The 12,125-nt window shown below is 43.9% G+C and overlaps 1 protein-coding gene across 3 annotated transcripts in view; it reads right to left on the bottom strand.

Annotated features, from left to right (window-relative positions):
• The window catches only part of LOC120036173 (mitogen-activated protein kinase 6-like), a 38,937-nt gene extending 28,722 nt beyond the window's left edge, over positions 1 to 10,215 (bottom strand). The window contains exon 1 of one of the 3 annotated variants that reach the window (XM_038982646.1): positions 10,003 to 10,215. The gene's annotated coding sequence lies outside the window, so the exon portion shown is untranslated. Of the gene's footprint in view, positions 1 to 4,660; positions 4,679 to 5,063; positions 5,176 to 10,002 lie in introns of those variants that run through there. The other 2 variants (XM_038982645.1, XM_038982648.1) reach the window with 2 other exon arrangements.
• Between the last annotated feature and the right edge of the window lie 1,910 nt (positions 10,216 to 12,125).

The following is a 12,125-nucleotide window of genomic DNA, read 5'->3' as shown; positions in this document are numbered from 1 at the left end:
CTGCTCAAAAAAATAAAGGGAACACTTAAACAACACAATGTAACTCCAAGTCAATCACACTTCTGTGAAATCAAACTGTCCACTTAGGAAGCAACACTGATTGACAATAAATTTCATATGCTGTTGTGCAAATGGAATAGACAAAAGGTGGAAATTATAGGCAATTAGCAAGACACCCCCAATAAAGGAGTGGTTCTGCAGGTGGTGACCACAGACCACTTCTCAGTTCCTATGCTTCCTGGCTGATGTTTTGGTCACTTTTGAAAGCTGGCGGTGCTTTCACTCTAGTGGTAGCATGAGACGGAGTCTACAACCCACACAAGTGGCTCAGGTAGTGCAGCTCATCCAGGATGGCACATCAATGCGAGCTGTGGCAAGAAGGTTTGCTGTGTCTGTCAGCGTAGTGTCCAGAGCATGGAGGCGCTACCAGGAGACAGGCCAGTACATCAGGAGACGTGGAGGAGGCCGTAGGAGGGCAACAACCCAGCAGCAGGACCGCTACCTCCGCCTTTGTGCAAGGAGGAGCACTGCCAAAGCCCTGCAAAATGACCTCCAGCAGGCCACAAATGTGCATGTGTCAGCATATGGTCTCACAAGGGGTCTGAGGATCTCATCTCGGTACCTAATGGCAGTCAGGCTACCTCTGGCGAGCACATGGAGGGCTGTGCGGCCCCACAAAGAAATGCCACCCCACACCATGACTGACCCACCGCCAAACCGGTCATGCTGGAGGATGTTGCAGGCAGCAGAACGTTCTCCAAGGCGTCTGTCACATGTGCTCAGTGTGAACCTGCTTTCATCTGTGAAGAGCACAGGGCGCCAGTGGCGAATTTGCCAATCTTGGTGTTCTCTGGCAAATGCCAAACGTCCTGCACGGTGTTGGGCTGTAAGCACAACCCCCATCTGTGGACGTCGGGGCCCTCATACCACCCTCATGGAGTCTGTTTCTGAAAGTTTGAGCAGACACATGCACATTTGTGGCCTGCTGGAGGTCATTTTGCAGGGCTCTGGCAGTGCTCCACCTGCTCCTCCTTGCACAAAGGCGGAGGTAGCGGTCCTGCTGCTGGGTTGTTGCCCTCCTACGGCCTCCTCCACGTCTCCTGATGTACTCCGTCTCATGCTACCACTAGAGTGAAAGCACCGCCAGCATTCAAAAGTGACCAAAACATCAGCCAGGAAGCATAGGAACTGAGAAGTGGTCTGTGGTCACCACCTGCAGAACCACTCCTTTATTGGGGGTGTCTTGCTAATTGCCTATAATTTCCACCTTTTGTCTATTCCATTTGCACAACAGCATGTGAAATGTATTGTCAATCAGTGTTGCTTCCTAAGTGGACAGTTTGATTTCACAGAAGTGTGATTGACTTGGAGTTACATTGTGTTGTTTAAGTGTTCCCTTTATTTTTTGGAGCAGTGTATGTTCCAAATTTGCTAAACATATGATATTCCAATTTGTTGTGATCATTTTTTGCTAAGTGGCTAACGTTAGCTTTAGGGGTTAGGGGAAAGGTTAGCTAACATGCTAAGTAGTTGCAAAATAGCTATAAAAAAAGTAGTAAGTAGTTGCAAAGTTCTAATTAGCTCAAATGCAACCTTCGGGTTGCTATACGTTCGCGTTATACGCCCACCCAATCACGCTCCTTTAATTTATGCCTTAAGTAACCTATCTTATGTAACAATACCAAACGTAACATATCATACTAATTTGAGTGTCCCGGATTTACTTTTACTATGTTACGTCTAGTCTATGACACCAGTCTGGGGACTGCTAAATCGGGGGCAAAATCATGTAGTGTACAGTCGTGGCTAAAAGTTTTGAGAATGACACAAATATTAATTTTCACAATGTCTGCTGTCTCAGTTTGTATGATGGCAATTTGCATATACTCCAGAATGTTATGAAGAGTGATCAGATGAATTGCAATTAATTGCAAAGTCCCTCTTTGCCATGCAAATGAACTGAATCCCCAAAAAACATTCCCACTGTATTTCAGCCCTGCCACAAAAGGATCAGCTGACATGTCAGTGATTCTTTCGTTAACACAGGTGTGAGTGTTGACGAGGACAAGGCTGGAGATCACTCTGTCATGCTGATTGAGTTCGAATAACAGACTTGACGCTTCAAAAGGAGGGTGGTGCATGGAATCATTGTTCTTCCTCTGTCAACCATGGTTGCCTGCAAGGAAACATGTGCCGTCATCATTGCTTTGCACAAAAAGGACTTCACAGGCAAGGATATTGCTGCCAGTAAGATTGCACCTAAATCAACCATTTATGGGATCTTCAAGAACTTCAAGGAGAGCGGTTCAATTGTTGTGAAGAAGGCTTCAGGGCATCCAGGAAAGTCCAGCAAGCGCCAGGACCGTATCCTAAAGTTGATTCAGCTGCGGGGTCGGGGCACCATCAGTACAGAGCTTGCTCAGGAATGGCAGCAGGCAGGTGTGAGTGCATCTGTACGTACAGTGAGGCGAAGACTTTTGGAGGATGGCCTGGTGTCAAGAAGGGCAGCAAAGAAGCCACTTCTCTCCAGGAAAAACATCTGGGACAGACTGATATTCTGCAAAAGGTACAGGGATTGGACTGCTGAGGACTGGGGTAAAGTCATTTTCTCTGATGAATCCCCTTTCCGATTGTTTGGGGCATCCGGAAAAAAGCTTGTCCGGAGAAGACAAGGTACCATCAGTCCTGTGTCATGCCAACAGTAAAGCATCCTGAGACCATTCATGTGTGGGGTTGCTTCTCAGCCAAGGGAGTGGGCTCACTCACAATTTTGCCTAAGAACACAGCCATGAATAAAGAATGGTACCAACACATCCTCCGAGAGCAACTTCTCCCAACCATCCAGGAAGTTTGGTGACGAACAATGCCTTTTCCAGCGTGATGGAGCACCTTGCCATTAGGCAAAAGTGATAACTAAGTGGCTCGGGGAACAAAACATCGATATTTTGGGTCCGTGGCCAGGAAACTCCCCAAACCTTAATCCCATTGAGAACTTGTGGTCAATCCTCAAAAGGCGGGTGGACAAACAAAACCCCACAAATTCTGACAAACTCCAAGCATTGATTATGCAGGAATGGGCTGCCACCAGTCAGGATGTGGCCCAGAAGTTAATTGACAGCATGCCAGGGCAGATTGCAGAGATCTTGAAAAAGAAGGGTCAACACTGCAAATATTGACTCTTTGCATCAACTTCATGTAATTGTCAATAAAAGCCTTTGGCACTAATGAAATGCTTGTAATTATACTTCATTATTCCATAGTAACATCTGACAAAAATATCTAAAGACACTGAAGCAGCAAACTTTGTGGAAATTAATATTTGTGTCATTCTCAAAACTTTTGGCCACGACTGTACACCTGGCTTAAATGTGGGAGGACTGGACCTCCGACCTCACATAAAACGACAGTTTTTATAAAAAATACTTATTTCAGCACCCAAAGAATAGCGTTAGCCTGCAATTACATAGAACAATGTATGTAATTGCTGGCTATTCTTTGGGTGCTGAAATCAGTAGTTAAAAAAAAAAAAAAACTTAATTTTAAATGTGACTCCACACTCCAGTGTTGCCAATTTAGCAACTCTGTTGCTAGATTTAGCAAGTCAGATCCTTCCAGCGACTTTTATTGGCAAAAGAGTAGAGACAAATTTAAATACTTTTTAAAGGCTGCCCCAGTGACTTTCGGTTGATTTTATTTAACTAGGCAAGTAAGTTCAGAACAAATTCTTATTTACAATGACCGCCTACCCAGGCCAAACCCGGACGACGCTGGGCCAATTGTGCGCCGATCTATGGGACTCCCAATCAAGGCCGGATGTGATGCAGCCTGGATTCGAACCAGGTACTGCAGTGTCTAAGCCCCCTACGCCACTCGGGATTTAGTGACTTCCGTGTTTGTGTGCCTGCCGGTCTAAACTCATCTGCTCTTCTCCTGCTCCACTGAGCGCCACTCTAGCCTCTTGGTCCTCACCCCTCTGCTGCAGAGAGTGAAGTTAATTTATTAAATCGGCTCCTTGTTAAATGACACCAAAGCTCTCTAAAGCATAAACAATAATAACAAGTAAAAAAATAAAAAGTGTATACTATTTTCAAAAAAAGTACTTTGTTTTTTTATGTGCATTTTAATTATTTAATCGGGTCTTTTTTGTTCTCCTTCACCTTCAAACATTCTATTTAGTTTTGCTTTGGGGAATGTCTCATTGCATGAGAGGACTGAGGGACAGCATAAACCTAAAAACAAATCCCTATTACGTCATCTAGGGACAAATGCTACTTTCCTTTAAAAAAAATGGATGTTAACACTGCGCTGCTCAACTCCATCGTAAATCGTGGAGTTGAGTCGGCTAGCAAGCTAGCTTACGTTACTGTAGCATCGTTCGCTAACTAGCTACACACTTTCTATCCAAAACGGAGCTAGCCAGAAAACACCGAATTGTTTGAATGTAAATAACATGGCGATAGCAGCTTGCCAACAAAACATATTCGCCGTATTGTTGACTATAGGTTATTTTGTGTTAAACTAGTTCATCGTAATAACGTTTTTTTTCCATAGCCACTGCTAGCCAAGTTAACCATGTGATCGTCCCCCCATAAGTCATGAACCTCCGACTCCTGTGATATTTCGGGGAACAGACCCCTAGTTGACTGTTAGCTTATCCTACCTTACAGGTGAAATGAAATATCGTTGATATTCAGCCAACGGCTTCTATATAACGTTACCCATATAAACATTACATCGAATCAAATGACCAACGTTTATCCTCATATTTGGTTGATAGAGAACTTGCCAACGATCCCGTGACATGAACAAAGGCGCCCGTTGTTGGCTTGAGGGTCTTTAGTTTAGCTGGCTAACCTCACAAACCAGTCGCTAGCTAGCTTCGTCGGCTACGTGGTCGTACCTGAGGTATAAAAGAGCGGATCCTACTCCCTCCTAACACAAAGCCGTTGCCAAACCGACGTCGAAAATGAACGTAATCTGCCGTTTAAAAACATAATACGACCTTCCCACATAACAATGCACTTATACGTAGCACTTATACGAAATAGTATTGAATCACTTACTGTTCTCGTCCGTTTCATTTGATATAGCTATGTTTTTCAAGGCGATATAAGGTCGGGCTGCGCTCCGTTCGCACTGCCCTGCGAGTCTGTTACAATCGCCATTCAGACTGGCTGCTTGCGTCAGCGTCATTCAAGAGACGTGGAGAATGGAGATGATGGGAAAACGGGCGGTAAATTCAAAATATTGGAATAAAACAAATATTTAGGACGATTCTATCTTCTAATGTTTGTTTGATGTTATTTTACTGACTATGTTTTTTGTTATATTTAAAAAATAGCCTAGTGTCCGAATAAACTGTTATTTTACGCTGTGGGCCCTGAAGTTATTGACAGCCAGGCAGAATCTTATCCTAAATAGATAGCCCCAATACAAAGGAAAAACACTAACAGGCCGTCATCACTATTGAATGGAGGATCAAAGCGGCCTTGGGAAACCTCAAACGCAAAACAGTTAAACATTAAGTAACAGTCATTAAAACAATTACAAATCAATTAACAGCCATTAAAACAGTTAACGTCAATTCATTATTAAACTGCTGATAGTTAGGATTATGTTAATTCAGAAGGTCAATGTTTTTAGATGTAGGCCTGTATATAAAATAATGCATAGGCCTAATTGACAACCTGTCATGTTCAGCCTATAGGCCTATATAAAGCCTAAAATAATGCATAGCCTATAGGCCTAATTGACAATCATATTGAGCCTATATATAAAGCCTATATCTTATATTTATATTAAACACAGAGACTATGCGTTTGAGTCTGACTGCTCAATGAAGTCCTCATGTATTAAACTTAAAGTAAAACACAGATCAATAGGCGGTATAAGCTTATCTTCACATCAAAATCAATCAATCATTTAATCATGACCTATAGTTTCTGTATTTCTCTCGCATGTATTTTACCTGTTATTGACTGGGCACAGGTGCAGTGCCTGTTACATTTGGACCATATGTCACACACAGTTGCTGAGACGGAGGATTATATTTATATTTTCAAAATAAATATTCAATATCAACACTCAAGAGAGATACTAATATTTGTGTCAACTTCCAAGCAAGTCAGTCAGACAAGACAGACAAACTTGTTTTGGAAATTCCTCTGCTTGCGGAAGACTGCGGATGTGCTGCCGTTGTTTTTCATCCTTCAGCAGCAATGCAGTGTTTTCTGAGCGCTGCCTAATGCTATTTTCAGATTATGGTACACAGTACTGGGTTATTAGCCGCGTTAGAGATAAAAGTCCCTCGGAAAGGTTACTGGTGCTGCGTGAGGATTTAGATAGTCCATCTGTCATGATGCGCTTGTCGCCTTTTTCTGCTGTTTTTTTTAGTCTTCTTTTTTTCCCCGAATAGCGGTATGTGGAATCTCTCGCACTGCGATCTACCTACATCCTCCCGAAATTTATATTCCGAATAAACAAATAAAAATCACACAGAAATAAAACAGAATAGCCAAAAATTCGGATCCAGAGATATTCAGATATATTCTGCACGTCTGGGGTCCTTGTCTGCTATGCAGTAGCTTCAGCAGTCAGTCTGTGAGCCAGTGTGATGTAACAACACCAGCATAGGCAGCACCAGAGCAGGGGAGAGCGGCGGGGAAGGAGGATATGTAGGATAAATTGATGAATGAACGAGCAACAGAATCGGCCAGTTTAATGAGAGGACCGGAAGAGGCGGGACGCGGAAGCAGCAGGAGCAATAGGGTAGGTTGCTCCCATCAACTGCAGTGTCCATCAACAGGGCCAGCAGACCATGTGAAGAGCCATGTGGCTGAGAATGCTGCAGAACGTTACCTGACCCAGCCTGGGATGATGATGTAGACTAGTGGGATGGAGAGACAGGAAGGATGCTTAGACTATTATGCGACAGACATGGTGACGTGAGGTGAGCATTTTGAGACTATGTCCAAGGAGCAGGCTAAAGATCAGCTGTGTTCTCTGTCAGTTCCATATGTAGGAGAAAAGAAAAATAGCTGAATGGAATTCTGACCAATACTACAAATTGCCTACACACACTCACACATAGATCAATAACTATGACATAGATCAATAACTACAGTACTATATAGATCAATCACTACAGTAATATATAGATCAATAACTATGACATAGATCAATAACTACAGTAATATATAGATCAATAACTACAGTAATATATAGATCAATAACTATGACATAGATCAATAACTACAGTAATATATAGATCAATAACTACAGTAATATATAGATCAATCACTACAGTAATATATAGATCAATAACTACAGTAATATATAGATCAATCACTACAGTAATATATAGATCAATCACTACAGTAATATATAGATCAATAACTACAGTAATATATAGATCAATAACTACAGTAATATATAGATCAATAACTACAGTAATATATAGATCAATCACTACAGTAATATATAGATCAATAACTACAGTAATATATAGATCAATAACTACAGTAATATATAGATCAATCACTACAGTAATATATAGATCAATCACTACAGTAATATATAGATCAATCACTACAGTAATATATAGATCAATCACTACAGTAATATATAGATCAATCACTACAGTAATATATAGATCAATAACTACAGTAATATATAGATAATTTACTACAGTAATATATAGATCAATAACTACAGTAATATATAGATCAATCACTACAGTAATATATAGATCAATAACTACAGTAATATATAGATCAATCACTACCACTACAGTAATATATAGATCAATCACTACAGTAATATATAGATCAATCACTACAGTAATATATAGATCAATAACTACAGTAATATATAGATAATTTACTACAGTAATATATAGATCAATCACTACAGTAATATATAGATCAATCACTACAGTAATATATAGATCAATCACTGCAGTAATATATAGATCAATCACTACAGTAAGACATAGATCAATAACTATGACACAGGTCATTCGGGCTCCCGAGTGGGAGTGGTCTAAGGCACTGCATCTCAGTGCAAGAGGTGTCACTACAGTCCCTGGTTCGATTCCAGGCTGTATCACATCCAGCTGTGATTGGGAGTCCCATAGGGCGACGCACAATTGGCCCAGCTTCGTCCGGGTTTTGGCGGGGTAGGCCATCATTGTAAATAAGAATTTGTTCTTAACTGACTTGCCTAGTTAAATAAAGGTAAAAAGAAAAAAAAAGGTCAATCGAAGTTGCTGAAAATGTCCCAGTGTACTAACGAGTCCTCACACTTTAAACCTCTCCTCCCCCCTCACCTCCCCCTCTCATATCTCCTCCTCCTCTCCCCCCTCTTCTCTCTCCTCCCCCTCCTCCTCACCTCCCCCTCTCATATCTCCTCCTCCTCTCCCCCTCTTCTCTCTCCTCCCCCTCCTCCTCACCTCCCCCTCTCATATCTCCTCCCCCTCTCCTCCTCTCCTCTTCTCCTCCCCCTCTTCTCTCTCCTCCCTCCTCTCCTCCCCCTCTCATATCTCCTCCCCCTCTCTTCCCCTGTTTCCTCCCCATCTCCTCCTCCTCTCTTCTCAAGGTTAGTCTACAGTATCATTTGTTGAGGCCCTTAGACTCCCTCTCAAAGAGCATGTGATTGTGTCAACCTGCTGAGGTTGAAGTAGTAGGATATCCATCACACTGGCTTATGTAACTAATGTTGATATGTTGAAACTGAAGCCGTATCACTACGCAGATGGTCAGTATGAAGTAGCACCATAGACAGTGGGAGCTGATTTGACAAAATAACGTTGCCGTGACTTTGATATCAAATGGAAACTCTATCCTAATGCACAAAGGGACAACACACCTGTGTCTACACTGTTACTACAGAACCACTTTGTATCGATGTGCTGTGCTTTACGGGCTAAGACGTCCCTCTCTGAGTCCCAGGATGCGTTACAAATAGCACCCTAGGGCATAGGAGTCTATTTGGGACTTAATTCCAGTGTTATTTCATCTGCACAGAATGTTCTCTGTTCTCAGAGTGTGAAGAGTGGTTCTGACTACCGTGTCTCCAAGGAGATGTGAAAATTCTGTTTACACCCGTCTGTCACTGCTGCTGTGATGATGACAGCGGGAATAATCAAAGGAAGCTCATCACAAGCCTGCCTGCATGCCTGCCTTTCTGCCTGCCTGCTTGTCTGCCTGTCTGTCTTTCTGCCTGCCTCAGCCTCGATTCATGCTTCCAGCTCACCATCTCACCACAGAGAGAGAAAAAGAGAGACATACAGAGATCTCTAGCGCTCGTTGTTCATCTACAATCGTCAAAAACTAAATTGCTATTCGGCTGAAACAGACAGTCATGTCTCTTAGACTCTCCTACATGCCCAGCCAACAAACCTCTCATGTCTCTTAGACTCTCCTACATGCCCAGCCAACAAACCTCTCATGTCTCTTAGACTCTCCTACACGCCCAGCCAACAAACCTCTCATGTCTCTTAGACTCTCCTACACGCCCAGCCAACAAACCTCTCATGTCTCTTAGACTCTCCTACACGCCCAGCCAACAAACCTCTCATGTCTCTTAGACTCTCCTACACGCCCAGCCAACAAACCTCTCATGTCTCTTAGACTCTCCTACACGCCCAGCCAACAGACCTCTCATGTCTCTTAGACTCTCCTACATGCCCAGCCAACAGACCTCTCATGTTTCTTAGACTCTCCTACACGCCCAGCCAACAAACCTCTCATGTCTCTTAGACTCTCCTACACGCCCAGCCAACAGACCTCTCATGTCTCTTAGACTCTCCTACACGCCCAGCCAACAGACCTCTCATGTCTCTTAGACTCTCCTACACGCCCAGCCAACAGACCTCTCATGTCTCTTAGACTCTCCTACATGCCCATAGAACACTTCAACCAGAGTCCCTCTGCACTTATACTGTTGTTCTGCCGTGTTCAACTTAGTCTGTAACTGGATATTACAGCCGTCTATCTCTCTTACCATGGTTGAAATCCTCCCGGAGTGTCAGGAACGCCATGGTACAGAACAGCCGTTAATCCATACAGTTATGCACTAAGGAAAGAGACCAATATCCAACGGTCCCACACGGCTTGTCCCACAGTCCACAGGGCTTACAGCAGCCCCTCAGCAGCCAGGCAAAGGGAAGTAGACAGTTGCCAGACAGACAGACAGTCCACTAGTAGCCTGTGGAGTGATACAGTACTGTGTAGAAATAGATTGTCACAGTCTTGGTGATATGTTGTGTTGCTCAATGTGAGTCAGTCTGGGTTGGGAGGTGGAGCTCCATGAAGACCATGTGAGTCAGTCTGGGTTGGGAGGTGGAGCTCCATGAAGAGTACATATAGGCTGAACATGGAGAGAGGGAGGGAGAGAGAGGGGGGAGGGAGGAGCAGAGGGGAAGAGAAAAGGTGGAAGAGGGGGGAGAGACAGGGAGGGAGGGAGAGGGGGAGGAGTGAGGGAGCGAATGAGAGAGGGGGAAGAGAGAGGGAGGGGGAGAGAGGGGGGGGGGAGGAGAGAGCAAAGAGAGGGTGGGAGACTGAAGGGGGAGGAGAGAGAAAGTAGAGATGGAGGGAGAGAGGGACATTGAGAGAGAGGGAGAGTGGGGGTAGGTGCATCTCGCTGCATCTCTCTCTCTCTCTGTCTCTCTCTCCCTGCATCTCTCTCTCTCTCTCTCCCTGCATCTCTCTCTCTCTCTCCCTGCATCTCTCTCACTCTCTCTCGCTCTCTCTCTCCCTGCATCTCTCTCTCTCTCTCTCTCTCTCTCTCTCCTTGCATCTCTCTCTCTCTCTCCCTGCATCTCTCTCTCTCTCTCTCTCCCTGCATCTCTCTCTCTCTCTCCCTGCATCTCTCTCTCTCTCCCTGCACCTCTCTCTCTCTCCCTGCATCTCTCTCTCTCTCCCTGCATCTCTCTCTCTCTCTCTCTCCCTGCATATCTCTCTCTCTCTCCCTGCATATCTCTCCCTCTCTCCCTGCATCTCTCTCTCTCTCTCTCTCTCTCTCTCTCTCTCTCTCTCTCTCTCTCTCTCTCTCTCCCTGCATATCTCTCTCTCTCTCCCTGCATATCTCTCTCTCTCCCTGCATCTCTCTCTCTCTCTCTGCATCTCTCTCTCTCTCCCTGCATATCTCTCTCTCTCTCTCCCTGCATCTCTCTCTCTCTCTCTGCATCTCTCTCTCTCTCTCCCTGCATATCTCTCTCTCTCTCTCTCTGCATATCTCTCTCCCTGCATATCTCTCTCTCTCTCTCCCTGCATATCTCTCTCTCTCTCTCTCTCTCTCTCTCTCTCTTTCTTAAGAAGTGAGGTTGCTGTATAATCACACCATATTCGTTTCCTTAATACTCTTCTTTTGCAAAGGGCAGTGCAGAGATGCTTTGATCTGTTCTGGTAGATATATAGTACCAGTCAAAAGTGTGGACACACTTACATTTCAGGTGAAGCTGGTTGAGAGAATGCCAAGAGTGTGCAAAGCTGTCAACAAGGCAAAGGGTGGCTACTTTGAAGAATATAAAATATAAAATATATTGTGATTTATTTAACACTTTTTTTTATTTTTTATTCTACAATGTAGAAAATAGTAAAAATAAAGAAAAACCCCCGACTCAGGAGGTGTGTCCAAACTGTTGACTGGTACAGGAGGTGTGTCCAAACTGTTGACTGGTACAGGAGGTGTGTCCAAACTGTTGACTGGTACAGGAGGTGTGTCCAAACTGTTGAATGGTACAGGAGGTGTGTCCAAACTGTTGACTGGTACAGGAGGTGTGTCCAAACTGTTGACTGGTACAGGAGGTGTGTCCAAACTGTTGACTGGTACTGTGTTTAGTCATTTCGTCCTGGCTTTGTGTGGCTGGCGCGAGAATGGAGAAAGGATGTTGGGTAGTGGTGTGGTGTTACAGGGTAGTATTATGATGGTAGTGGTGTGGTGTTACAGGGTAGTAATATGATGGTAGTGGTGTGGTGTTACAGGGTAGTATTATGATGGTAGTGGTGTGGTGTTACAGGGTAGTAATATGATGGTAGTGGTGTGGTGTTACAGGGTAGTAATATGATGGTAGTGGTGTGGTGTTACAGGGTAGTAATATGATGGTAGTGGTGTGGTGTTACAGG

This window comes from Salvelinus namaycush, unplaced genomic scaffold (genome assembly GCF_016432855.1).
Source record: "Salvelinus namaycush isolate Seneca unplaced genomic scaffold, SaNama_1.0 Scaffold123, whole genome shotgun sequence".
NCBI classification, from domain to species: domain Eukaryota; kingdom Metazoa; phylum Chordata; class Actinopteri; order Salmoniformes; family Salmonidae; genus Salvelinus; species Salvelinus namaycush.
This window is presented reverse-complemented; position numbering and strand designations above follow the sequence as displayed.